The sequence below is a fragment of the Dermacentor albipictus genome, chromosome 5 (genome assembly GCF_038994185.2).
Source record: "Dermacentor albipictus isolate Rhodes 1998 colony chromosome 5, USDA_Dalb.pri_finalv2, whole genome shotgun sequence".
NCBI classification, from domain to species: domain Eukaryota; kingdom Metazoa; phylum Arthropoda; class Arachnida; order Ixodida; family Ixodidae; genus Dermacentor; species Dermacentor albipictus.
The window spans coordinates 84,479,948-84,507,209 of NC_091825.1; the positions used below are offsets into that span (position 1 = coordinate 84,479,948).

Sequence of the window (27,262 nt, forward strand, 5' to 3'; positions counted from 1 at the left end):
ACGTGAATGAGAGCAAGAGTTACGGGGAGTGGAAGCACATGTGGGATACGCAGCTCCGCACCATATTTTCTGTCATCTTTTATTGATTTCAAGCTATCAATGGCAACGAATTGCGGAAGGCGCAGCTAACATATCATAGCATTGCAGACACCTCTAATTTTTTTCATGTCGAGCACATTGTTTGTTTCTCTTCCATCTCAAAGATCGCCTTTTCAGCTGCAAACACAAACCACGAGCTTCGAAATTACTTCAGTATCTTTCCCGTCCAACACAGAGTAAAAATATAATGATGATAGTATAGAGACAACAGCTACCAAATTCTCCATATAAAATGTGCCGCCACATTTTTCGTCGAACAAACTATCTATTATTACGATGATCTATGCTTCGCGAAATGTTGCGCCATGAATGATTTAACGATGACGCTTTGACAACTCACACAAGACCTACGAACGCCGCATAACACCCAAACAACACGCAACTTACAGGCATATTTCGTCATTACGGTTGCAACTAGTGAAAATTGAAACTCCTCGAATTCCCTTAGTCTTCTCGCTCTCCGAGACACAAAAGTGCAAAGCGTCTTCGCCGTGCGGCACTCGTAGGTCCGAGAAAATTTTGGTGGACATTCCAACGAGCACATTTCGTGACTATACCCGCTGTGGTAGCTCGGCGACTATGGCGTGGTGTTGGTGAGCTCGAGCTCGTGCTTTTGATTCGGGCCACCACGGCCTCATTCTGATGGAGGCATAATCCAAAAAAAAAAGAACGCTCGTGTACCGTGCATGGGGTGAAGAATCCCAGGTGTTCAAGATTTATCCAGAGTATCCACGATGACGTTGCCTCGTAGTCAGACCGTGGCATCGGCACTCAAAATACCCAGAATTTCTTTTTAATGTCTTGCCTAAAAGTGGGATCCCTGAATTACAGTCAGTGCAGAGTTTAGGATTGTCCTTCGGAGTGTTTAGAAGGCTGTCATAGCACAATAAGTGTGCTCAGTGAAGGTTGTGTCATTTATGTTGCGATCAGAAACCGCTACACGAAGACCAAAACGACAACAGCAGCAACAATAAGAAAAACGACGACGACGTTCGTGTTTGGCTTCAGTAAACAACGGCATTAAGTTGGTCATTTCTATGAGAAAGAGGCGGAGGAGAAAATGACATTCAGTGAAATTGGTCGCGGTAGTCTATAAGGAGCCCGCTGGCCACAAATCAAGGAGGAAGACGAGCGCGGTTGTTAGCCTTACGGCGAATGAAAGAGAGAGAAATGATGGAAGAAGCAGAAAAAGAAAGGGAAAGGATGTTTTGTGGCTGGAGAGCATTCGCCAAAACAAAAGAACACAAGCGGAGCAATGAACGAGTGTTCTCTGAGCGGAAGGCGACGGCCGGCTGGAAGACGATTTGGGAGCGCGACAAGAGTGAAAACAAAAGGTACCTGGCTCCAGGCTGAAATAAGTGGGCGGAACGTGCAGCAACTGGTTCCGTGTCTTTGTTCCGTCGGGGCCGCAAGAAAGGCACCGTCCGCGAAAGAACTGCGCAGCACCGAGTCAGACCTGCGCCGAAGGTCGGCGTCTGTCGGCACGTACGTGTGTCAAGGAGCACACGCGTACGATCTGGCCCACCGAGAGAGACGTGGTGCCGAACGGTTCGGTCCTTGTCTTGCGGCCTATAACCTAACGTGGGCGAGCTCCAACGCCTGCACACCCGGAGGCTCCTACAGTTTGTTCGTGCCGCCGGGTCCTCTAGCAATAGCAACAACAAGATGGCGACAACTGCGATTGCGACGACGACAACAAGGACATCAACGAAAACAAAATTTGTTTGAGCTAATTGTTGCGTTGGTTTTGGAATCGGCTCGATTAACGTCGTATTTAATGCCCCTGGAAGCGGACCTCCCCTTAGTGTTTCCACGGTAGTGCGAGAACTTGCTTTGCTTTTGCGCTCGTATTGTCCCGACACTTACTTCTTATCATGACCGATGATTCCGAAGATCGCATACTTTGAGGCACATGGTTACATAATTTTCTGACCACACGTACGTTTCGGACTTCATCTATATTACGCACGTATTCTAGCAAGGACGCAGAACCGGTCTTGCTTGTCGGCAATAACATCAAGGGTGGGGTTTACTGAGTTGATGCTGCTATGTATTTCACCGACCATCAAAACATGCTGTTTGTCTTTAAAGTCAGAAACACAATGGCATGGATACACTTGTAGATTATGACTGATACAGGGGTATTACATATGCAAAATCTGGTATAACTCGTCTCTGTGTACTCCAGGCCCAAACATAGTCAGCAGACAAACGCTTCGTCAAAACGCATTAACAAGGCTTCCGGCACTCACGCTGAATGGGCGAGGAATTATGAAAAAGATTGTTGCTCATAATATAAAGTGCCTATGCAGTAATATTCCTAATTGGGGCTGTTGCTATCATTTCAATTGTTATCCGCGTTTATTTAACAGAATAGTTAAAGTATGCATTTGGTTTTACACATGCGCCAGAGGCCATGCTAGGTCATGCACGCAGGTGTCGCTTTTGTGTGAAGCAGTTGGTGGCACATTTATGTTTCAAGTGGCACTTTAAGCTTTTAAGTTGGACATGCGTGCAGGGTTTCATGCTTAACCAGGCCGACTGCAGCACATGCCGTAGATCCTATAAATCTGCATGATAATGTTTTGGATTATCGAGTGCAGCAAACGTCAGCATTGTGAACTCTGAGGGTCGTATTTGTTGTACAAATTCTATTCCCGATGCATCTATTTCCTTTCTGTATTTGCTTCAAGCACACGACAAAGCACTTTTTTCTCTAGGATTCAGAATCCGCCTTTTTTGATGTTCGCGACGGTGCATGCGCCCTGCCCTAGCGGATTAGTCGTGAAATGTGTTGGAAGGGTCGCACGCGCGTCGCCGCACGCTGGAAAGTCTCCTCCTCCCCCCCCCCACCCCCCCCCCGAATGCAGAAAAATATAGTAAGCGCTCGGACGCGCGATGCCAACTTTATAAAGGTGTTCTGTGGCGCTGCTGCAAACACTCGTGTCATGTACCGCGTTGAAACTCTACTGGTAGCTTTACGTCAGTGCGGTGCCAAAAACGTGCGTAGGCTAAGACTGCCACCCCCCTAAAAAACAGAACGCGGCCCAGGATTCGTCCGAGTAGCTCGGACTGCAAGGCGAGGCAGGTAGTTGCCACCTTTCATTGATGGCTATGAACGTTAACGAAAAAACCGTGCGTAACACTTGGGCTACACTTGAAAACATCACGTTGCTGATGAAGTCTTCTTGCAGCGTCGGCCCTCTCTTGCTGTTGGTGACAGCGCATGCCTGACTTCATGTACTCGTTTAAGGCGCGATAAAGCTGAGTCATTACGAGACCGACAAAATGTTCATGTCAACGGATGACCGACTATTCAGCACAGTGCTTCATTGAAAGCATTTTATCATGCCAGGTCGACAACGACGCAGCCGACGACCTCGAGTTGTCGCACTACGACAGGCTTTCTTGTCGACGGCACCAAGAAAATTAGCGTGCCGACTATCGTTCGGCCGAACCCTGCGCTACCGGCCATCAAACTGACAACGCGATAGCGACAGCGCCTTCGCTTGTTTATATAATTAATCGCCCTGACAGAGAGTCAAAACATGCCTACGAAGTTGAAATGCACAAGCTTCAACCCTATCAAGCCACGCACATGAAATTTGAGCGAATGTTTATCCTGTTCAGCAAAAGCTAAGCCTGGCGCCGTCGTGTTCGTGCACCCTCTACCGGTGGACTTGAACTGAAATGCAAGGAGTTAGGACGAAGGAAACTGCTTTGATAGTTCAGTTCTGTCCTTAGTGGTTTGAAATGAACTACACTTCGCATGGCGCGTACACAATAAGCGGCAAGCGGCGACACAGCGCTGTGCCAACATCTGTACGTCACCGTACCCCGCTGCCGGTCGCATTCGCTAGATGGCTAGGTCTGTACGTGTTGTTATGCTCACGTATTTCTCAATTCCATAGATGTACTGTTTCGCTTTGCGTCAAACAGGAAACATGAGACGATGTATTCGGCATGCAGCAACATAAACAACCGTCTCGCTCAGTTATATCAATGGTGTCAGTGATGGCATCCGCGTTTATGCGAAAGAAGAACACTCCCTGGAAATCAGCACCTAATTTATGCGAGTGCAGTGTTATGTGGCACGCGCAAACTGTAAGTGTGATCGAGTTAAAGAAACGCTAGAATCCCAAATAAATAAACAGCCCGTAATGTGTTATCTGGGTCACAGGGGCCGTTGTTTAAGTGGTTTGGCCGCTCTTATTGACTCGTCTCAGGTTGGAACAAAACATATTGCCAGATATGTATGTGTCGCTACGTTTTTACATTATTTCATATCAGCGATGCACCTTTTGCACAATATTCGACGCTAACAGCGATCTGTGTCTGTAGATGTCGATGGAAACAAGTGTACCACTTTGATAAATCCGGCGGGCAAGGTTGCGCCCAAGGACGTCATGAATGTGCGAAATGTCTAAATCATGTTTAAAAAGAATACAAAAAAGTGAGCTCCAAGTGCAGAAATGAGCGACAGCAAACTCCGAGGCAGCCATGTCGGTAAAGGGAGCTCACGTGGCTTTATCTGTCGCACTGTGTGCACTAGAGCGCACTCAGGCCTGTTCACCCAGCAGTCAGTGAGTGCTTCATGGCTTCCAGCAAGGACAATCTGCCCCGGAGAAGCGATTAATAATGATTAGCGATCCACGAAGCGCACAACCGACGTGCACTCAACTTGGGCGCAGGTACACAAATCAACTGGCGAAAGCCCCAGCACCCTTCCAAAACGTTTCCAGCGGCGTGCGGCAGACGACAGCATAGGAAAATGAAAAAAGGCGGATTCAGGAGGATTGTCGCCATCAAGCTGACACTAAGCCGTCATTTCAGCCACGATTGATGACCCAGTGCCGCGATAGAAACTGAAAAGAATCGAGGAAAAATTCCAGTAACGAAATGCATTCATTTATTTTACTCCTTATAGTCATTTCTCTGCAAATACCTTTCCCGTTGTATCAACAGCCCTGGATTCCTTGGGCTTATTGTGCCTCACGGCCCTTCTGGACCAAGGATGCTTCACCACAAAACCTGCAGCTTTAGAACGCCATTGTGACATCGTCCCTGGAAGTAAATACGCCCCGACCACCGACGCCCGGTGTTTTGGCAAAGAGACGCGCAGCCACTCTGAGAATACCTCCACCATCGTCTATAAAGCCACATTATATTGCTCTCTATACAATGATGTTAACAAGATGGCTCTCGGGATGAGCGTGGAGAAGAGAGCCAGCTTTTATTTCTGGACTTCAAGATTGCGATAAACTTCCTTGTAGCCGTCAGCTGTTAGTCATACTTACTGAAAGTCATCGCATGCATGCAAAGCTTATGGTGTAGTCAATTTACCCTCCAAATTTGGTGTCTGCACTCCATAAGTGCTTGGCCGGCACACAGACTCGGTGATTGGTGAGATGTGTGCGTGCATTTCAGAGGCCGCAACAGGAATACAGTAACCTTTTTTGAACACCATCTTGAAGGACCTTTTTTGAATGCAGCCATCTTTCACATAAGCGAAACATTGTGTGCATTGTAAACAACAAGTGGCTGAATTATGTTGGTAAAACCTGCTTGTCATTGCTCGGCAGCCTTCGGTAATAACATGTCCAAGTTTCGATTGGCTGCCACCAGTTGTTAGATTTACTTGACAAGAACCTTTTGTGAATACGGACCATGTTCTTTTTCAGAATGGTTTCCAACCTGAACGCCAGCTGGTCTGTAATAGCAAAATAGTTTAGAAGCAGAGGGATCGCCGATGTTTACTGCCCCCTGTCTCTGTATCATCGCACCTTTTGACTTTTTTTAATACCTGGAGGTTTTGAGGATTGCAGGATTCTTTCGTAGTTAAACTCGTGCGAATAAACACACGTGTTACGTCAATATCTGGGTGGTTCCTACGGCCAGCCGAGCGCAACCTCCATCGGCGAACCGACTATCGTGTAGTAATGTAGGGCAAAACGCGCTGTAAAGCACGAGCAACCGAGCTCACGCTGCTTGCGACAGCTTGAGCCGACGCTTGTTATCTCTCCAAATGCAGGCACGCAAATTTCGATCCCCGGCTTATAAATCCAGCGAGAAGCAACGGGTGCATAGAGCGACTGTGCTCCAAGGGGAAGCGAGATCCCAGAACTCGGGAGTCTCCGTTGCTACAGTCCCGGAGAGGCTCGTGCGCATCATCTATCCTTGAGGTGTCTTAGATTCCGGGGAGAATAGCAGGAGGGAGGTATGTGCGAGAAATCTGCCGTCGCTGAATAATATTGCCGGGTGTGGGAGTGACACCGGTAATTTCAGACTCATATATGAGAAACGCTACCGAGATTAGAGATGTCTCAATTCAACGCACAGAAGTACATCTGGTGGATTTCTGGCCCATCGTCAGGACCATCGTCAGGCAAGATTTGATCGAAAAGAGGAGGGTGCAGGTGGATTGAGGTTGAATTGAGCAGTATTTGACTTTGGGACTCTCGTCTGTATATCTAACCCATTCACTGTATTTGAAGAATAATAAGCTGAAACTGAATCCCGTCGACTGAGAACAGTGCTTCCTCACTTCAGAGATGACGGACCGATTCCTGAGAGGGTCTGCTTAGGGTTCACGAGCCATGCAGTCGAAGAATATGTTAAACTCCATTGCACTGCTACAAGTGTCAGAGGTTTGGCCACACAGCTAGAAGTTGCCGCAGCCTGCTACGATGCAAAATACGTTTAGAGGACCACGATACCACGCAGTGCAAGCTTCTGCGCTAGCCGAAGTGTGCAAACTGTGGCGGAAAATAGACAGCTTACTTGTCGAGGCATCCACTAATCAAGGCCGCATCCAAGCTGCATCAACATAAACTGATATACGGAAAGTTACCTCCCCGTGTACGCCCCCTCGAAAAACTGATACCGTAAATCCTGACATGCGCCACGCGCGATCACTTTACATTTGTGAACCAGGGAAGCACACAAGCGATTGTATTGTTGAGTTGCGAAAACATCGCGTCGACAACCATCTGACAGTGACCGCCAAGACCTTCCTTCTGAGATTGCTACACGCTTTATCCATTCTTCGCGTCACCTCAAGTGTTTCCTCAGAGACCACCCCTAGCAGCTCCACAGCGACCTGCTCCGGTGTCAGTTGGTGTTTCAGCAGCGGCCAGAGAGAGCCTGCTTCACTCAGTGTCATATATGATTTTGTTGATGCAATTTGCAGCCTGCGTGCAGACCTCGCGGCTCTTTAGGGTTGTGAGAATGATGATTTTGGAAACCGAATCGAGTACGAATCGAATAGTGGCATAAGCGAATACAATCGAATATCGAATAGTTTTAAATAACCGGCAGCCTTCATACCATTATTATATAACGATGTTCACACCCTAGTATTCTTCAGGTTAGCAAGACAGAATTTCTTTGAAGGAAGGCAGAGAGGTGGGCGTGATTTATCGTGCTCTAGCCTGCTATACTGCAGAGGGTGAGGGGGGAACGGAGACTTTAAGACTCGATGAGAGGTGATGATGGTATAGAAGAAGGATTCACAACGTTGAAGGCAAGTTCAGCATACTCATCGTCATCAACGAAGTCCAAAAATTCACTCAGAAGTGTCAGGCGTCTTCCAGAGCATGGCTAGAGTCACGAATCTAATTGAAACTTCACAAAAACATGCAACGAAGAAGTTTGTGTGCGGGCTACTCCTGCGTGAGCAGCACAGGTGACAAGAAATGTTCTTAAGTTACGTAAAGAGAAGCTGTAAGCGGCTATAGTAAGGACATGCACGGCGCCTTTAGCGGCCGGAGTCCGGAGACCACAGAGAATCACGTGCATTGATTCTAGCAGGTGCTTCAGCATTCTTTCAATGCTTTCCTAGTGATTCTTTTCCACACCTCGCATGTCCCTGGGGTCGTCAGCTTTACTAGCCTTAGCATCCACTCCTTGACGTAAAGGAACATTACGGCATGTCATCGTGCCCTTGGGTCCACAGAGCAGCAAAGGTCACTCCGTGTCTCTGCCATCCAGAGGCGACGAATTTTCACCCTGTGCTCTCAGCGACCCTGAATTTGCAGTAGGTGTGGGTACCGTATACGGTACCAGCACATTGACAGATTGTCGTGGCGCCTGCGCTCCCTCACGCGGGTCTTCAGAAGTCGCTGGGTTATGCTTCTTTCGCGAGCGTTGTCTTCACGGGCCGATTGAGCAGCCTCTCTATGGGAAGATTGGCCTTGTGCCATTTTGAAGGTTCGCATGCTTCTGTCATCACATAGTATGTTATGAAGCGCTGTTTAATAAAAGCACGAATGGAATATTAGGAGGAAAGAAGCACATAGCTCCGCAGCAACTTGCTGTATTCCAAACTTACACCTTGTATACGTAGTCTATTCGTCCGTAAGGACGGATCACACCAAAATAATTCGTCTGCATGCGCATTCAACATACCGAACCGGAAGTTTGAACAAAAAATTATGTTATCTCGAGTGACATGTTCTGATGTCAACGAACTGCTTGCAATCATTTCTGACTTGCGCTTCATAGCACCAATAGAGATCGTGCAGAAGGAGGTTATATTTAGCCACCTTCACGTGAATAAATAGCACAAGCTGAAATGCATTGAGTGCATATTTGGCATACGAAACCATCAAGGAACGAACATAAGGCAGAGCAATAGGTCACATCATAGCGTATCAGTGGATTCTATGACACTGCACTATTCCTGCAAACACTGCAGCGGACGCTGTTGCAAAGCAGGTGCGCGAAAAGGAAAATTCAGTAAATTTTTCTCTTACGTATGGTGAAATTCGCTTGTTGCTACGACAGGTATCCTGTCGACTAAGCACCGACATCTGGTTTCATCAGAAATCAAAGTGCTCAGAGTTATCTATTATAGATCCTAAAACAAATTGTCCATTCTGTCAAAGTTTGACCACAAAAGAAATCTTGCAACATTATTGTAGCGTCTGCGGCTGGGGACAGTATTCACGCGTAACTTTTTTACACGGAATTCAACGTTTTGCTAGTCCGTAGTGCCACTGGGGTCTCGCTGACGAAGGCGTACGAAACTTTATTCTCGGGTGTCCGCAACATGATACCGCGAGGCGAAGACTACAGGTCTGTTTATTCTTGTTAGACTCCAAACCTTTCACTAAAAAAAAGAAAAAGCCACCAATAAAGCTACAAAAGAAAGCGCTTGTGGGTATTCATAACTTAAAAAAAAAACAAATATGTTAGGTTACTACTAAGTGAATCGCGGTTGACCCCGCAATTACATTTCCTTAGAAAACAAGAGGTTGTACAAACGAGAAGAACGGGCGTTAACCGAGGGGCCTGATTTTTATTAATCATATCATGAAAAGACAACAAACTGAGACATGGAGTGACACTGAATTAAAGAATTCATAAATAATGGCAATGAAAGTGGATGAAAAAACAACTTGTCGCAGGCGGGGAACGCTCCCACGTCCTCGCATTAAGCGTGCGATGCTCTAACCAACTGAGCTACCGCGGCGCGGTTTCCCCATCCACTTTCTTGGGTCTTTTTTTGTTACTACTAGAACTAACCTTGGGATTGTTAGCCAGCGCCATCACTCACAACCTTGGTGGCGGGTTTGGAGCATCCTTTCTGCCGCAGGCGTCGCGAGTACGTGATCATTGTAGGTGAAGGCAACAGTGCAATAAACCCGCACACGCTACCTGAAGGCATCAATGTTGCCGGATTCGAGACTCCCGTTATGTAAGAACAAAATGTACATTTGTACTTACTAATTGAATTAAAGAAATGATAAATTAATGGCAACGAAAGTGGATAAAAGAACAGGTTGTATAGAGGTTGTATAGCATGTTGCATACGTATAGCTCACGTCTGGCGTTCTTATAAGCTTTTTGGCGTCTTGTGTATATATGAAGTGGCCTTAAGTGCATATTTTCCCTCTTTTGTGCACTTTCATTCCATACGGAATCGTTATGTCCCTCAGTGTCTTTTCTACTATCTTCTATGGGTATAACTTTGCAAATGAGGGTACTATGTGACTTTCAACCGTGTATATCACTTTTTCTCGCATTTGTTTTGCTTGGCCTGCGCAGAGGAGTAGCCGGTGCCAATAATGGTTCATATGGGCAAAAAAAAAGAAAACGACGTTGGTGGGGTGGAGGGGGCGTCTCTGGAAAGAAACTATACGAAACGGTACTTTTTGGCTTCTGCAATCACATTCAGTTCGCTGAGGTTGCTCATCAACATGGCGTTCTGTCGCTGACGACAACGACCTCCGCCAGATTAAATTCTTCCCTCGTCTAGTGGGCGCATGTTGAGGTGCACTGGATGCAGAAACGCTTCCCTATTTACATTTTCCAGCAAACTCGCTCATCTCAAGGGCATCTTTTTTGTGAGTGGTAAATTATGCGTCTTTCTTTTCTCAATTATCTGATGATTCTTTCATACTTGTGTTCTTGCTGTACCTTTATAACGTTTTTTTCGTGCGCTGTGTTTCTTCGTGATACATGACCTGGTCTCCATGGTGTTTTTTTTTTTTTTTACAGCGTAAGTTGTTATGTGCTCATTCCATTAGGCGTTTCGGTTGACGATGATGTTTGTCGCAGGTATCGTCTAGTGCGCGAGAAGTCACGCGATGTCACATGTGCGCCGCGTAGCATCGATACGTGCTCACTGTGCATTGCAGTTACATAATTTGGTGCGTACAAAGTCATACTTATCCAAGTGATTCTGGTTTTAATGTTTCGTATATGCGTACGCTTAACTTTCACATTGGGACGATGCATCCTCCGAAAGAGAGGGAAACGCCGTATCTGTAGAGCGGCAAGCACAATGATGAAAATAAGACATATCGTCATTTAGAAGAAACATAGCGAACAAGAAATGATTAGCGTGCAGTAATAAACAGTACGCACTTGTTATCCTTCCTGCGGAATGAGTGGTTTGGATCCACCAGTGTCAACTTGCATCATATCGTGACACATCACTAAGGGATGCGATATGTGCGTCGCTTAGTCGCGCTACCTGTGTTACCTGTTCGCAACGCGCTATGGCGTCTCCTCGCATGCTACGAACCGCTGGTACAAAAACATCTCAGTGCCCTTGCACTCTGTGAAGAAAGATGACCAGCGAAACTGCGTATGTGGGCACCTTAACGGCGAACTGCACCTCCGCCGCCGTTAGGCCCGGCATTGCACTATCTTCGGTATTGGCCCACGTATGCGCAGTGCTTAACGTCTGATTCTCCTCCGCCGCGGGTCGGCCCGGCATTGCACTATATTCGGGATCGGCCCAAGTATGGGGAGTGCTTAACGTCCGCTTTCCCTCCACCGCGAGTCGGCCCGGCATTGCACTATCTTCCGGATCGGCCCACGTACGGGGAGTTTTTGCTTATGACACGAAAATTTCCTTGGACGAGGTATACAGCTTCGCTCTAAAACGACTCGTAAAGCTACGCGCGCGGCTACAGCCAGGCAACGTCGAGCTCCGCACACCGCTGTCAAGAGAGCAGCTGGTTACCGCGGACAGGTCACCATGGACGCCGGGCGTACAGTTTAGTTCGTTCTGGAGAAAACAACACAAAAGACTTTGCCAATCAGAGTCTGCAGTTTGCCCTGTGTCGCAGGACTCGTGAGCAGCTTATATATGAAATAAGAGAAGACCACCATCAAGCTATTGCTAAAGGCCATGAAATTATATTTTAGTGGCTACCTTGACATACTTGTATTGCTAGTAATGACCTCGCCGAAGAAGCCACCCGGTCTTCCCATCTGGAAGCCTGACCAGTTCCAATCCCGTTATTCAGAACTGACGCTGCAGGAAAGCTTCATATCGTGGACAAAGCTATGACACACAAATACTGTTCTTCTCCCAGCCTCCCGAAGTGTCATCTTCATAGACTTGATCCATCCCTAATGCTGCAAGTTCCATTAAAAGTTTCCCGCTCTGAGGCGACAGTATTGTGCCGCCTCTGGCTCGGGGTGACATTTACAAAGGCCTATTATTTCCTCATTAGAGTGGGGATAGGCCCATGTGCGACTCTTGTAGAACTATAGAAGTGATTGAACACATCCTATGTCTCTGTCCCTAGTACGACTTCGAGCGTGAAGCTCTCCGGACAGCGTTGAACCGGCTGGACTCTAGACCATTTCTGGAAATGGAGATCCTTGGACCATGGCCGTACGCGTGAATGGCACTGAAAGCCACGAAAGCCTTGTTGCACTACCTCAAGTCGTCAGTCTTGGCGACCGTATGTAGACTCGGTACGAACGTTTAAATGTGCGTGAAACCGCACTCGCTCTATGTACTCTCTCTTTCTCAATTTTCATCCCTATATCCCTTCCCCCAGTAGAAGGTAGCAAACCGGACGCGCGTCTGGCTAACCTCCCTGCCTTTCTTCACTTCTATTTTTCTCTCTTTCTCTCTCTCACAACGTACGTTATCGGGGTGCGCACAGGCTTGACGTCATGCACGGCTACATTTTAATGTGAGTGCCTCTACTCTGTTCCTCCTAGACCTGGAGCAGTCCACATGACATCATCGGCTACAGGTTTGTCGTGTCACCAAATAGAACTGAGCACCGGGCCTCGGGTGGGGCACTGTACGAAGGAGGAAATGAGTGCGTGCCATTTAGACTCGTAGGAGCACCGGACGTAGACTTTGCCGATGTGTGCGCAGTGCATAACTCTGAGGGTATTGTGGTCGCTTCAGTGCATGTTCGCTAAATGCGCAACACGGGAAGGTTGCGGACTGCTTGGCACATACCTTCCTTCTCAACACGGTGCGTCTCTAATTGTTACAGGTGACTTCAACGTCAAAATAAAGGAACCCTGATCGTAGTTCTGGCTCATAAAAGCCGAGCATATAATTAACTTTGAATATATATATATATGTGTGTGTGTGTGTGTGTGTGTGTGTGTGTGTGTGTGCGCGTTTGTGTGTGTGTGTGTGTGTGTGTGTGTGTGTGTGTGTGTGTGTGTGTGCGTGCGTGTATATGTGTGTTGGGAGGGGATGGCTGTGCGAGTGTGCGCCGCCTTTCCGCTAGAAGGAGTTGTCACGCGTCCTGAATAATTGATGATGTGAGGAAAGCCCACAGATTGCTACCCGTAGTCGAGCGGCACGCTTTCTAGAGGAAAAGTAATACAACTCCTCCGCCTCGCCCTCCGCGCCCTTTCTTCTCCACTCTCTCTCCGCTCAAGCAAATCTTTTATTCAGGTCTCTGGCGACCCATAACGGATCGAATGCGACGGCCATCGACGTTCCCAAGTGAGAGGGAAAACGGTAAGACGCCGTAATACGGGCAAGGCCACCGGAGGTTTCAGCGGATAGGTAAGGGCACGCAAAAGCGGAAGAAGTGTATCGAGTCTCGTGAGAACGCGAGTTCTCTGTATTACCTCTGTATTAGCTCTGTACCTATAGGCCCAGGGGTAATAGAGGCAGCGCGTGTCCTGGCGAGACTCGAGGCGTGCCCTGCGGATATACTGTAATTGCCGGCTCGCGCAGATTACGCGCGCCAATTAATGTAGTACTAGCGCTATTACATCTCGATGTCTACGGCACGCATTAAGCGTACCGCGCGACACAGTTTTCTTTTCTGAGTGGTGAGACTGCTAGCGGAATGTAGGAACGTTTGTCACTCTACGAAATAGAGTACTTTTGGCTATCCCATGCAGTTAAAGGTTTCGGTAACCTGCGAAAACTTTTGCGTCAGAATGCGATCTTGGGTTACCCTGCCGCTTAACTTGTGCTGCTAGCGTCAGCTTAGGTACTACATGTTTGTGTCCCTAGCGAGGGGAAATTGAGAAACAAAGCACGAGTGCTTCCAACCATTCCATCACATGGCTATACTAACCGTACACTGTCTTATGGTGTGCGGTGTAGAGTGTCCGCGCCCGAAACTCGCGTGTTTAAACTAGAATTACGACAATGAAGGTTCTCTTGCCGTGGTTGTTTGACTACTACCTCAAGTTTCTCGGAAGTTTACATGTTCACTGCATTCCGCTGAAACTTCAAGTTTGTCTTTGTCTCTCTTGCTCTATCGTCGAGGGCGCCGCGAATCAAATTTTGACAAATTTTGCAATTTTTCTCTACGGGGCCATTGACGGAACACTGGCTTTCATCAAGCTTAGTTGCGAAGGCAGAAGGCCTAAAATAGTGCAGTGGTCACGTGCTTTGATCAAGCTTCACACTGGCAGACAACCAATCGGTAGGGCGCAGCGATATTTCAGTGCAGCATTCATTGTCAACTGCGCGGCTTCAGTCGTTGCCTCCCCTTTGATCTCCAGTCACCTATCGCCTTCAATAGGTCTCCAACTTCAAACGAGGTTGTAATAGTACGAAAGCTAGGAGCATTAGTATCGGCGGCTGCTACGCGGACTCGTCTTGGTGCGGAACATAAAGCTATATTATGAAGGACGTTACATGTGTCCGTCCAGATTATACAAAAGCTGCGTAATGGCGTAAGACGGGTATGTCTCAGTTCCAGCACAACCATGTCTTCAGGCTCCTTACATTCAGCCTGTTCTTGACATCCATTCAAGACGTGATTGGGCTCAAAGGTTCTGCGTAGCTTAATTCGCGGCGTGTCTTTGCGGACGCGAGCTCTTACATTATTGTGGATCCCGAGCATCTAGAACGTAATTGGTTGCCGCGTATAACGTAAACGTCCCCCACCGAGTGAAAAGCTACTTATATGGTGATCCCACCCGTGTCTTCATCGCGTTCAAGATAATCTTAGACCATGTCGTGAAAAGCCTTTCGAACAACCGCGGCGCCCTTCCGCCGCGGATTAGCTCTCCCAGGCTTGGCCTCCATAATAAACGAAGCCTAAAGGAATCAGTCCTTCTAGTACTCCTACATATTAATATTATTTGTTTTGCACACATATACACATATACACAGGTAACAGGAAAGGGAAAGCGAGGAGCAGGCTGGCAACTGCCACCGGAAAGGGCACAACGCCTGCCTACTCTTCTGAAGGGAGGCGACAGCAACACAGAAATGGAAGATAGAAAGGAGGGGAGGAAAAAGGAAAAAGGAAAGGAGAGCAACACGACAAATCTAAAGACCAAAGTAGAACACTGCAACAGGACAAATCTAAAGACTAAAGTAGAACTCTGCAGCCGGAGTTAAAGTGACGCCGCGTCGAACAGCCTCCACAATTATCAACCACGTCCATGGCTAGTTCGCTATGCGGCTGATTGTGTTCTCCACGATGAGACGCCAAGTGAAGCTGCACGTAATCACCGTTTCACGTAATCACCTACATATGAATGACATTCGAAAACAAGACACATCTGCATATATATATATATATATATATATATATATATATATATATATATATATAGGGTGTCCCAACTATCATGCACCAAGATTTAGAAATAGATATGCAAATGCCACGTAGCCTGACAGAACCGAGATAATGTTGTTTTCGGTCGCTTGGAGATACTCAGATTATTTTTTGCATTCCGCCTCATTAGATAATTCGTCTTAATTAATAAGTCAACTTCCCCAATTTAATGACTTGATGAAAGTGTGAATGAGAAAATTGTAGGACAGCATGGAAAACTTTCTGCTGCTCAATACATGTTACGTAAAAGTATTTTTCCGAGCGTGAAAAAAGCGCGCGAATACACTAAAAAGTGCCGCGCGTATGGCCGCTCGAGGCATTTTGCGTGCATTTGCGGGGTACTTTTACGCTTGGAAATGCACTTTTATGTAGCACGTATTGGGCGACAGAAAGCTGTATCGGGAGTTTTTCATGTTGCTCTACAATTTTCTCATTGACACTTTCCCTCTAATTATAATATTTGGCATGTTGAATTCATAATTAAGACTAATTATTTAATTAGCCGGAATTCCAAAAAATAATCTGAGTATCTCTAAGCGACGGCGAACTGCATTACCTTGATTCTTTTTAGCCGTGGCATTTGCATATCTTAATATCTTCGTGCATGATAGTGGCGACAATCTGCATATAAGTATGTGTGGGACACCTATAAATTAAAGTTATTCCATTCTGACTTTATGTAGATCTCCTCACGTCAAATTTACGTAACCGCCTACATAAGCATGGTTAGTGACGCGCAAGGTTGTTTCAACCTCCCAATTTCCTCGATTATAGGAGGTGACTTTTGTTTGATTTCAAAGTGAATAGCACTGCCTACAGCGACAGGTTTCCCTTATCTAATGGCCTTACGATAGGCGAGGAGCGCACAAAGGAGAAGACTAGGTAGCCGGCTTAGGAAAATGGTGCCGGCGTCTACAATTGCGGCAGCGTGCAAGAGGGCGTTAAATACGCAGTTAAAACGGACCCCCAGCAAAGAGTTCGCCAAGCAATGTCGCTTACTTGCCGAAAGAGCTGGGCAAGGTTGTACTTCCACGCAAAATGGATAGAGTTTTGTTCAATAATTGCTAGAGACAACTCGGGTGCTCCGATCATTCAGCCAACATGGCAGTGATATGAAGTACATTGAGTTCTCTGATCTTCGTTCTTGTGGCTTTGCTTTCTCCCACGTGCAGTATCATCATAGCGTTGTTGTCGTTTTCCTCTAGGCAACTGCACGGCACTTTTGGATGGTCGTTATCCAGCTCTCTAGAGCGCTTCCCAAAAAGCCGATTTTGTTTGAATGGTGGAAAACGGGTGATCCGGCAACATTCGTATGGTTCTTCCCAATCGTCCGACTCCAGATCCCTTCACTGAATGGCGCTCCCAGTATCGCAGTCAGAGTAGCCGCAAAATCTGGTTCCTTTTGCGATCACGTGAACCCATCCGTTTCTATGTGTGGGCGAGCGTTCTATGTTTGGGACGCCGTCAACGCCACGTTTCACGTCCACGCGGTCTAAACGCAGCCTTCAGCGGTAGTGGTGCTTGCCGCGTTACGGGAAAGTTCGCACACTTTTCGCGTTCTTCGCTCTCACTGCTGCGAAAAGCAGCGGGCTGTTCTGGTGGCGCAAGATATATGCTACTTGGACCAGCAGAGCCTCCGGAAACGGTCAGCTCAGATTCGGAGGATCGCAATGACCATCCTAAATAGAGTGTAAAAGAGCGACTCAACCAGGACGTAGCAAGAAACAGATACACAGAGACAGCGATGCTTTGCTACGTCCTCGTTCAGTCGCGCTTATACAATCTATCGCGGATTCTAACCAACTAGCCCACCAACGTGTTTTGACCATCCTAGGATGCCGCCGAAAACTCTATGGGCAAACTTGTGCAGGCACAGTTCAAGACCCATAGTTGACAGCGACCTGATCGCATCATAGGCGACGTCACAGCTACAGCCATTACCAGGTATAGTGAGCCTTCTAACGCAGTGGCAGTTACATGCTGGTTACGCAATAGCACACACTCGTACTAATACGCCACCACACGTATAGAGAGAGAGAGAAAGAACGTACACCGGTTTCACCTGTCTCACCTTACACACCCGTTTATCTTGCCTTTCACATCCAGGGTAGACACGGGGAAGGCGGGAGATGCAAATTCAAGACGATGAGCAAAACGAGAACAAGGTGAAAGCAGGAGCCAACGTTCCCACAAGGGGATTTGTCTTCTTCAAGGCCTTGAAGAAGACAAGCCCACTTGTCGAAATGTTGGCTCTTGCTTTTACCTTGTTCTCGTTTTGCTCATCGCCTTGCCTCTCACTTGAGATTTCTCTCTCTCACTGCAAAACATCTCACTTTATTTGCGTAATTGTTACGAAATACACGCCAGCGCTCTAAATACAAGGTTTTAGAGTCTTGTTCAAATCTTAATTTTCCCAACTTATCATTTACACAAAATGGCAGTAGGCATTCTTTGAAAGTAGCACTTGTACAGTGCACTCATAGCTGACCGCTTCACTTCTGAATAACCCAGTTTCGCTTAATCGTACATCGCGACAAACTAGCTCGCGCTCTTGATTAAAAAAGATTTCTTAACCATCCTTTACCAACGTGCTTTCCGTTGCTGTATAATATACATTGTGGACTTTCTTTGTTTGTAGTCAAAATAAAACGTGCAGGATGCAACCACGGTTCCACATCCAATATTGCCTACTACCATGCTATTAAAGGAAAGTATAGCCAGAAATGCGCCCCTTAACTTATTTTGTCGAGCTGAACAACTGGCTAACGTGTGACCTGGAGCATCTTTCAACAATGTGTAGCTGCGAGTGTGTGGTTTCTAGAATAAAGTCGCAAAATGATCTGCTTTGTTCTATCCTTTCCGTATTGCATAGGTGCTGCATTGAGAAGACACCTTTTCTTGCGCGAATGAGAAGAAAGTTCGGCTTTTCATCTGAATTGTGTAGTGGACACCCTGATACTGTAATTTTACGGGAGCTGTGACACTTGCAGTACATTTTTGCTTTGCAAGGAGAATTGACATATTCCCTATATATTGCAAAGATCAATACTCACATATGCTGTGGTGCACACCACTAGGGTCTCCTTTAGAGCAGTTTAACTTAGGCGGAAGCACTAACGCTAGCTCAAACAAAACGTCGAACGTATCAACTGGTCTAGCATTTAGGATGTACATTTTCGCTGTTAAAGAATGACCTTCTGCCCATTATACAAAGAACTACGCGTTCTCGAGGTAGAAAACGGAAGCACGCGTGTACAGCGAGCTCGTGATGTCTATTGTGACTGCCTGGAGACCAGAAGTTCTTCGAGAAAAAATAAACTACTAGTGTGGAGAACACGTCTCTGAAGTCTACGACGTCGAAACCTAGACAAGAAAAAATGAGAGCGACACTGGAACAGCAGTAGCAGCGCGATATCCGCGGTTCACAACAAGCGGGGTTCGTTCTTCTCTTCACCAAAATGCGGGCGAGATTGGCGACTTGTCGGTGGCAGTGGGAACGTGGATTTTGTTTCATGATTGCGATAAGGGCGATGTCGCGTGCAGATCACGTTCTTCCTGACTGGCTGACCGCCAGATTGCTTTTTCTTTTACTATTTCTCTGTCTTTCGTTCCGTATCTTGGAGTCGTCGCGTTGTTTTGCGGCGTACACTTGTTGCTGCAGTTGCTGCGGTTTCAGAGAAAGTGACGCCGCAAGCAGTAATCTCCGTTTCCCGCCGGGAGCCGTCAGCCGGCTTGGCAACAACGGCGGTGAGGCTGAGCCTTTGGCCTGTTTCCTGTTGGCTGACTGTGTTGTTTGCGCTTAGCGCGTCTGAATCCGGAGGATCTTTCCGAGAGTGAGGTCGAAACGTGGAGGCGGGCATTCAAAGTATTGATTTCCGCTAGCCCCTGCAGGAAAAAATGTTCCCGGTCATTGCCCCTTTGATCAACGTAACGATGACCAAGCGCAGCCAGCGGCCGTGTGCTGATCGGGCTTTTACTAATATTTTTGTGGAAGTCCTTGGTTGCTTTACGCCGCGAGCTTCATTTATTTTCAGCACAAATGCAAGGCGCTTAGCTGGTGATTTGGTCGTCGATTGGTGCTTCCTTCTTACCTCGGGAAGTCTCTAATGCGTTTGTTTAGTTGTATGCCGCCTGCCATTGATGCTCTGGCTCGACATAGTTTGGCGCTGAAATGATTCACCAGGGCAGCAGAATACGGGTACACTCTATTCGACCCCCTCACTGTACATCTACTTCACATCAACGGCTCTACCCTGGGCCAGAAAAGTCTCCCCTATTAATACGCTGTGAAGCGAAGCGAAGCACCGACAACACGAAGTGTTTTCATAACACATTAGCAAGCGGGATTACCAACGTTGCTCCTGTCAAGCAGCACTTGTTTACTAGAAAGGTGCCTCCAATCAGCGCGCTGTGATCGATGGTGCAAATACATTCTAGGGGACACCATTGCCCTGCTGTATAGACAAGTATGCTGGAGGCCGTAGTGGTTGCGAAAACAATGAAAGACACATGGCTTGTGATGGGATCGTTGTCTGGGCACTTTGGGAAAGCGTAACACTTGAGGAGTACTTTAGCCCTCATTCTACGGGGCCTTGGAGCAAGGTGCAATCTACAGGGACTTTTTCCAGGCCACGGGTATAGTAGTGCCCATACTATTCACGAAAGCTGCACGTGTTGTTACTGTCCGACGTAACTCGAAAGCGGAACATCAGAGTAAAAAAAAAGGACTTGTACAAAGATGCATAGATTTAACCCTGCAACGAGGCAGTGCTTTGGAGGAGTACTTGCTTATCTACATTTGTAGTGGCGATGGTAGCAACATGACATTCGTAAGTGGTTATTTTTCTATTAGTTGTGTTGCGCAACAAAAATAGCACTACGGAATAAAAGCGTTTCCAATGAGTTTCCAACTCCGTTGTGTAACGTCGGCGAAGTCAGTTCTATACCTGCAAATTTTATCATTTGTGTCAATATAACTGCATGGCTGCCTTGACATGCTTTTACTATTTTTTCGGTTTCCTGCCTCTAACTCATTGCCGGTTATCTGCTTGGCGCATTACCATGGCAGCTGCCCAAATCATTTGTTTCTTCGACAGCATAAGGACGTTTAGTTTGCATTCTCTTGTGACACTGTGCAAGTAGATGTAACTACCATGCAGGCTTGGTCTTTCCGGCTGGCTCTTGCTAAAATAGGGTTACGGTAGCGATAATGCGTATGCAGCACTGCATTTCAATTGTCATACGTGTGCAGCTGCAGTACCAACGAAATAGACCAGCCAGCCCTAATTTATCTGCGCAGCAGTTCCGTGAATCCCGTCCTTTCGGCAGTTTTTGGAACACCTGTGTCGCTCGTGGTTCCCGACATATCTGGAATGACTGTCGTACCTCCGATTGGACTGAATTAACCTTATCGGCATTTCGCGTGAACGCGGAACACCGTCTTAGAATTCTCATGGCTGCTATGGGGTCCATTGGTGGGTGGCGACTTGCCGGAAGCACAGCGCTATCTTTATCGGGAGAAATGAAGGCTTCTTGAAGGAGACTTCCATTGCTGACCTCAAGCCGAACGCGTCTCGTCTCACGTAAGTTACCTGTGAACCAGCACATTAATACTGTTCACGGAGATGACCTAACGCCACAAGTTCGCGGTCTTACTACAATTGCCGTGAAAAACCGTGGAAGATCGACGATGGTCGCAACTTTTGCACGCACATCAGATGCGGCTGTTGTCTGTACATCACACGCTGACGTAACGCGAAAGGCAATCGACGCTCGAATAATTAATTCTGCGAGCCACATACGTTGCACAATTTCGCCTTAAAGACATGTTGAAGCTGTGTATATTCTCCGTGGGCTTTCGGCAGGAGACACAGTTCATAGGGACCACACAATTGTTCTCTGGATCTCCAACTTTCCCAATCAGAAGTTTACGAAATATATTACAATATTTGTTAACGCAGCAAACCAAACTTCGCTACGATTGTCGTAGGACAAACAGAAGTCAGGGCCTCTTTCGCAAGGTCCCAGATCAGGCCTCAACAATGCGCTCAACAAGTAACCGTCAAACTCCCTAGAATGACTTCTATAAAAGCAGTCGGGACAACAGTGCGGGATTGAACTTCTTACGACAGACAGTGCAGCAACAGGCAAATATACCTTCCACTAATTACTTTGAGAGGTCTACGAATCAGCCATCCACACAATGCATGAATTTGTTAGCTTTTCATTTCGTGCACAATCTGCTCAATATACACTCCGCGGCTGGCTATGGCAGACTTTCTAATGCACAAGGACGAACAATTACCCCGAAAGTTCTAAACGTCGGGTCACGCCTACTGCTGGCGCGACAGATTTGAAACGATGCCTCTTGAAAAGATTTCTCATTTAGAGAGCAATACTGTCGGCTCGTTTCCCCGCGTATCGGAATCAGTTTTGTTTGCAGGTGCCGCATCGCATTTTCAAAATTGCCCCTCACTGAAGCTCCATTGTCATTTCGAATTCATTATGGGGCCGCCGAATCGACTGGCTAGAGACAAGATCGCTCGCATTAATGTGAAAGCAGGATGCGTGACGCAAATGCATCTCTTGGAGCACTCTTCTTACTTGGCGAAGCAATTTGATACTGCTCAACCCACGTGATAAAGCGTTGAGGCGCAGACAGTACAGACTACCGTAAAGGCTGTGTACCTTGAAGGATTTTGAACTCTTAGGATTTTCGGCTTAATGCGAAGCGCACTTACTCTGCTTAGGACCCGCCACACTGACTCAATGACTATGGCTTTCTACTGCTCAGGAAGAGGTTATCCATTCCACTCTTCTTTCTGAAGACCGCGTTTCTTGAGGAACATAGTACGCAATGGAAACAAAAACGACTCATGAAAGAAGACGCTCGCGCATCTAAATTTCAAGAGCTTTTAAACTGGCCCATTGTTAGCACGGTTGGTCGGGTTAGCTTCTGGTTAGAGTTCTACCCCTGATACATACCACCTCCATTCCTCCTCTAACATATATATTTTACTTATCTTTGCGATTCTCGTTCGGGCAGTCCGTATATCTGCCTCTAGGGAATAGTTCTTGGACGCAAAGTTTAGTGAGATATATATTTCTCGGTTTCAGTTCAAAAGGAGACATGCAGGCTGGTGCTAGGGGCGAGAAGTATGGATAGGAGAGAGGAGGCGCCAAATGAAAGGTATCTCGATTGCGCCAAGTCTGAGATGACAATGCCGAGAAGGGCTCAATAAAGAAGGCGACCGCATGGACGCTGACGCCCTTGAAAAACACTTTTACGAGTGCCGTGTCGGTGATGTTTCTCACCAAATAACTTGAACATCGGCTTGCTCAATTCCTCCTGCCAGTTCATAGGGCGAATACAAACGTTGCTATGGGGGTGAAAAAGAAAGGTGGTATAGAAAAAAAGAAAGCAATAGAGCCTGAATGATGAAAAAAGAAGCTCAAAATTAGGAGCAATAGGGTTTATCGCGTGCTGATGGCATGCTGTGCGTCAATCGGATGAGCAGAAGTACCAAAGTGCAAGTCGGGCGACGCAGGCACTAATGTATACGCGTTGATCCCTACAGTACGCGTTGATCCCTACAGTACGCGTTGATCACTATAATAGAAAAGGGACAAGGAAGGACGTGCTAAATCACAAGACAGCGTCGCTGCTGCACACATTTACAAGGAAACTGGAAGCACTCACGTGCAAGGCGCTTTAGAAGTGCTATTACACAGTGAAAATTTCGATTCATGAAGAAAGAATGCTTCAAGAAACCCAACAGTGTGCGAAAACTCCCGAGCTCCATCCTAGCATAAACAAAGTAGCTGTTAGCTACAAGGTCAAAAGAAGCACCGTGTGCTGTACTGGCTTGCGTCACTGAAAGATCCGTCGGGGTTTCTTGGACGTTGGGCTCTTCGACTACCAGAATTGGACATTCGCGTCATCTATCGCTCACGGCGTCAAGAATCTAACGCAAATGCACTCCTCCGATCACACATGCGATCCCACCAAACGCCACCCTTATTCAGAGAGCGCCCCATTGCTACACTTACTGTGACTACCACGCCTTCTGAACAAAGAAAAGATCCGTAGATTCTGTCTCCCATTGACGTTCTCACCACGTCTGCAACGCCTACATGCCCTCGAGCCGTTCCTCGCCAAGCCACACATTTTGTGCAACAGGACGCGCTTTTGAATCACCGAAACTATCGGCCAGACGATCTCAAATGGCTGCTAGTATTCCTCGCCATTTGCGTTCCGACGTATGCGCATTTTTCGACGCCGACCCATAAGAAGCTCATGGCGACATTCCGAGAACCTACAAGCGGCTTCGCCAGCGGTATTACTGGCTCGGCATCTATTCATATGCCCGCAAATACATTCGCTTCCGCGCAGTATGTCAGCGACGCAAGACATGTCATCATACGCCAGGCCTAGTGCAACCTTTACCGTATGCTGCGGGTCCTTTTGACCGAGTTGGTACCGACCTTTATGGGCATCTTCCTGGTACTGCTACCGGAAATCGCTGGGTACTCGTAATGCTATGTTCACACTACGGTCGTAAAGCGCGTAACAGCTCTTTTGGCGTATCGAACGTAACGGCTGTAAAACACGTTACGGCAGTTAAGCCGGCACCTTTGTTCACATTTACTGCTGCTTAAATTACGGCTTTTACAACAGGCCAATCAAATTTGGAGCTGCAGAATCGACGTCACCAGCGGTCCAATATGGCTCCTGCCAACATGCGAGCGCTGGCCGAGATCGAAGAAATTCACGCTCAAAACAAACTTATAGTCATGTATTCAATCGCCCAAAGACGACGAAGTTGACGCAGAAGGGTTTGGGTGCGGCAAGTATTTCTCGACAGGGCCGTGGACGGCGATTTTCACAACCTTTTCGCCAAGCTCCGAGTTGGTGACGCTGCGATGTTTGATAACATCATGCGCATGTCGCCCCAGCAGTTCCGCTTCCTTGAAAACCTAATGAGACCACTCATCGAAGTTCGGAGCACGCATCTGCGGCCATCGATTTCCTCAGCGGATAAACCAGATGAACTGAAAACAGTCTCGCAAGGCGCACTGCAAACATTTTCACGAACACAGCCAGTCGTGCGCACGGAATGGCGGAATGGCACTTCCCGCGCCCGGAGCTGTCTGCAGACGAGAGGACGGAAGTGTCGTCACCGGTTGTTGAAAGCCGAAAGCTTATCGGTCATTGGCTGTGTCGCAACTGTCGTAACATAACAGTCGTAAATGTTGCCGACCCTTTAACACTCTCACCAACGATTTTTGCGAGAATTGCGCACGTTGGTACCTTTACGTTCGCAGTCTGAACTAGACGCATACGCTTGTTGCGCTTCCGCTTACGTATGTTACAAAAAATCGGCGCCTTACGAACGTAGTCTGAACATAGCATAACTGTCGCAGTAAGCCATAGGAGTTGGCCAATAGGCCAACTCCTACACTTTTTTCGGCTGCTGCTCTCGAAGTCCCCGCATTCGTATTACGGCATTTTATTTTACGGCACGGCACACGCGGGAATTGCTCAGCACCAAGGCCATGTCTTTTTGTCGAACGTCATTCATGAGTTACTCGCAGCATGCTGCCCTATTCACCCACACACTGATGGTCTAATAGAACAGTTCAACCGCACTCTTGGTGACTTGCTCACAATGCACATCTCGTCTGACCATTCCAATTGGGACGACATCATCCTTTTTGTCACGTACGATTATAATACCGCCACTCAAGCTACCGCAGGCTTATCCCTAATTTTTTCTTCTCTTTTGACGTGAACCACCCTTTGCCCTCGACGCCGTGCTTTTGTATCCCCCGGATGCCTATTATTTCACGCTTCATTCAGAAATTGCTCAGCAAGCTAAGGAGTGCCGTCAGCTGACACGATCATTAACGTCCGATACGCAAGGCATCCAAAAAGGCCACCCCACCACGGTCAGCCTGCACCGTCCTCCGCTGTTGATGCTCATTCCGGGATTCGCCCATTCCACTCTCCAGGCTTAAGCTTGTTTCAAGGTATCAGGGTCGGTCAGGGATCGTCGAGTGTACTTCGCCTTTGAGCTATGCAGTCGAACTGGTGACGCCATCGTGGGGCAAGCGCCACCATAGCCGCGAGACTGTTCATGTCAGCAGTCTAAAGCCGTACCACAATCCCGTCGTCGTGTCACAGCCTTAGGTCCCCAGGATGGCTCATCCTGCCTGACGTAAGAACCACAGAGCCATCACGAAACATTCGCGCTCGACCGTTCGTGCGTGGTTTTGTTGTCCTACGCTGACTCCGAGAGCCGGGATGTATTTGCACGTATTGCCGAGGCCATAGGAAAGCAGCACTGTATCGGCCGAATACGGCGTTGTGCGCCTCGCGAAGAGGAAGTAATAGTGTTGTGTTCTGAAGAAGGCGGTGGTGTCCGCTGTAAAAGCTGGCGGGTTTGGCAGTATAAATGTAGTAGTGCGCATGTTCCGCCCTTATATTAACTTGTTTCATTTAGGTTTTCGCTTCGTTATGTATTTATTCATCTTACTCTGATTTCTTCCCCTATTTGGCGGTATAAAAGATATAACTGCAGTAATGAAAGTGCTCTCTACCCCATCTGTAATAGCACAGAACGGACCAGAGTCAGGGGGACCGTGGAATATTTCTTCTTTTTTTTCATGACAATGTCAATGTTATGCAATAGATCGACAAGTGACCCACAACTGCGATTGCACCAGTCCTGCTGATTGAGTCAAAATTTCATGCGTCAGCGCAGAAAAATGTCATTTCATGTCATGCAGCCTCGCCTGAGAAATGAAAACCTCAGGCGAGCTTCTGTCAAATCGGTATGTAGGATATACGTTACTGGTTAAAAGGTGTCATACATATTATTACCGGCTCGCAACCCGAAACGTTGCCTGTCATCGGTTTTCACGCGAATTTGGGCGTTATGGGGTATATGAACGATAACTCGAGCTATTTGGGCCTGTGTAATAAAGTGCAAAGATTTCAGCGTTTCCGCATTTTTTTCCAGTCTACTTTACACGCTAAACTTTACATGTCTTTTGGGTGGCTGCTTGCAATATACAGTCGCTTTCGTCTGTGTAAAAGTGAAATAAATAAAAGTGATCAGCTGACAAATGATATAAAAAAGAACAATCTAGCATGTTAGCGCGGGATACTCGTGTTATTTGTTTTCTGAGGAACTGTTGAGACTGCAGCTTTTGGCGTCGAAGACATCGTGCCATTGTCGTAATATTGATCCCTGCGAGTCTCTCTAGGGTGATTTTTGAAATGTTGTATATTCTAATTATGATTACACAAACTTGTCATTCTTATTAAAAACCTTCAAGTCTAATCTAATTACACAAACTTTTGAAAGTTTGTATATTCTAATTACGAATGATCTTTGAAAGGTTATGTATTCTAAGCTTCAGCACACATTTAAATAATTTTTTTCTTGCTGTATGAGCTCACTTTTAGCGAAATTTTTATGCCATTCCGAGTGAAAATGTGGCCTGCCTGAGAAATTCCACAAATATATTATTGAAGACATGACAAGGACACAACGTAATCTTTCAGTGGCTTCCAGGACATTGCAACGTCTACGGGAATGACCACCACCACGAAGCTACCCGATCGGCGCAAGAAAGTGGTCGACGTGTCTTGATTCCGCTTTCTCGAACAAAAGCTGCGGCTGGTCTCCGATTGATGTCCCGTGAGTGTACTTTTCTCCAGCGGGACTCGAACGTTTTAACCTTGCATCATCTGCATTCGTTGTTTCCGAATATACAGATTCATCTGCCGCCCGGTTTACTGCAACCTGAACAGACCATGCTGCACCGCCTGTGGCAAGGTGTAGCATTTACCA

At 47.1% G+C, this 27,262-nt stretch overlaps 1 protein-coding gene across 5 annotated transcripts in view; it reads left to right on the top strand.

The window, feature by feature from the left end:
* LOC135905792 (neuropeptide CCHamide-1 receptor-like) overlaps nt 1-27,262 on the top strand; it is a 361,484-nt gene that overhangs the window by 74,621 nt on the left and 259,601 nt on the right. The window contains exon 1 of one of the 5 annotated variants that reach the window (XM_070538500.1): nt 27,013-27,109. The exons of 3 other annotated variants lie outside the window; for them this stretch is intronic. The gene's annotated coding sequence lies outside the window, so the exon portion shown is untranslated. Of the gene's footprint in view, nt 1-27,012; nt 27,110-27,262 lie in introns of those variants that run through there. One more of the 5 variants, XM_070538497.1, reaches the window with a different exon arrangement.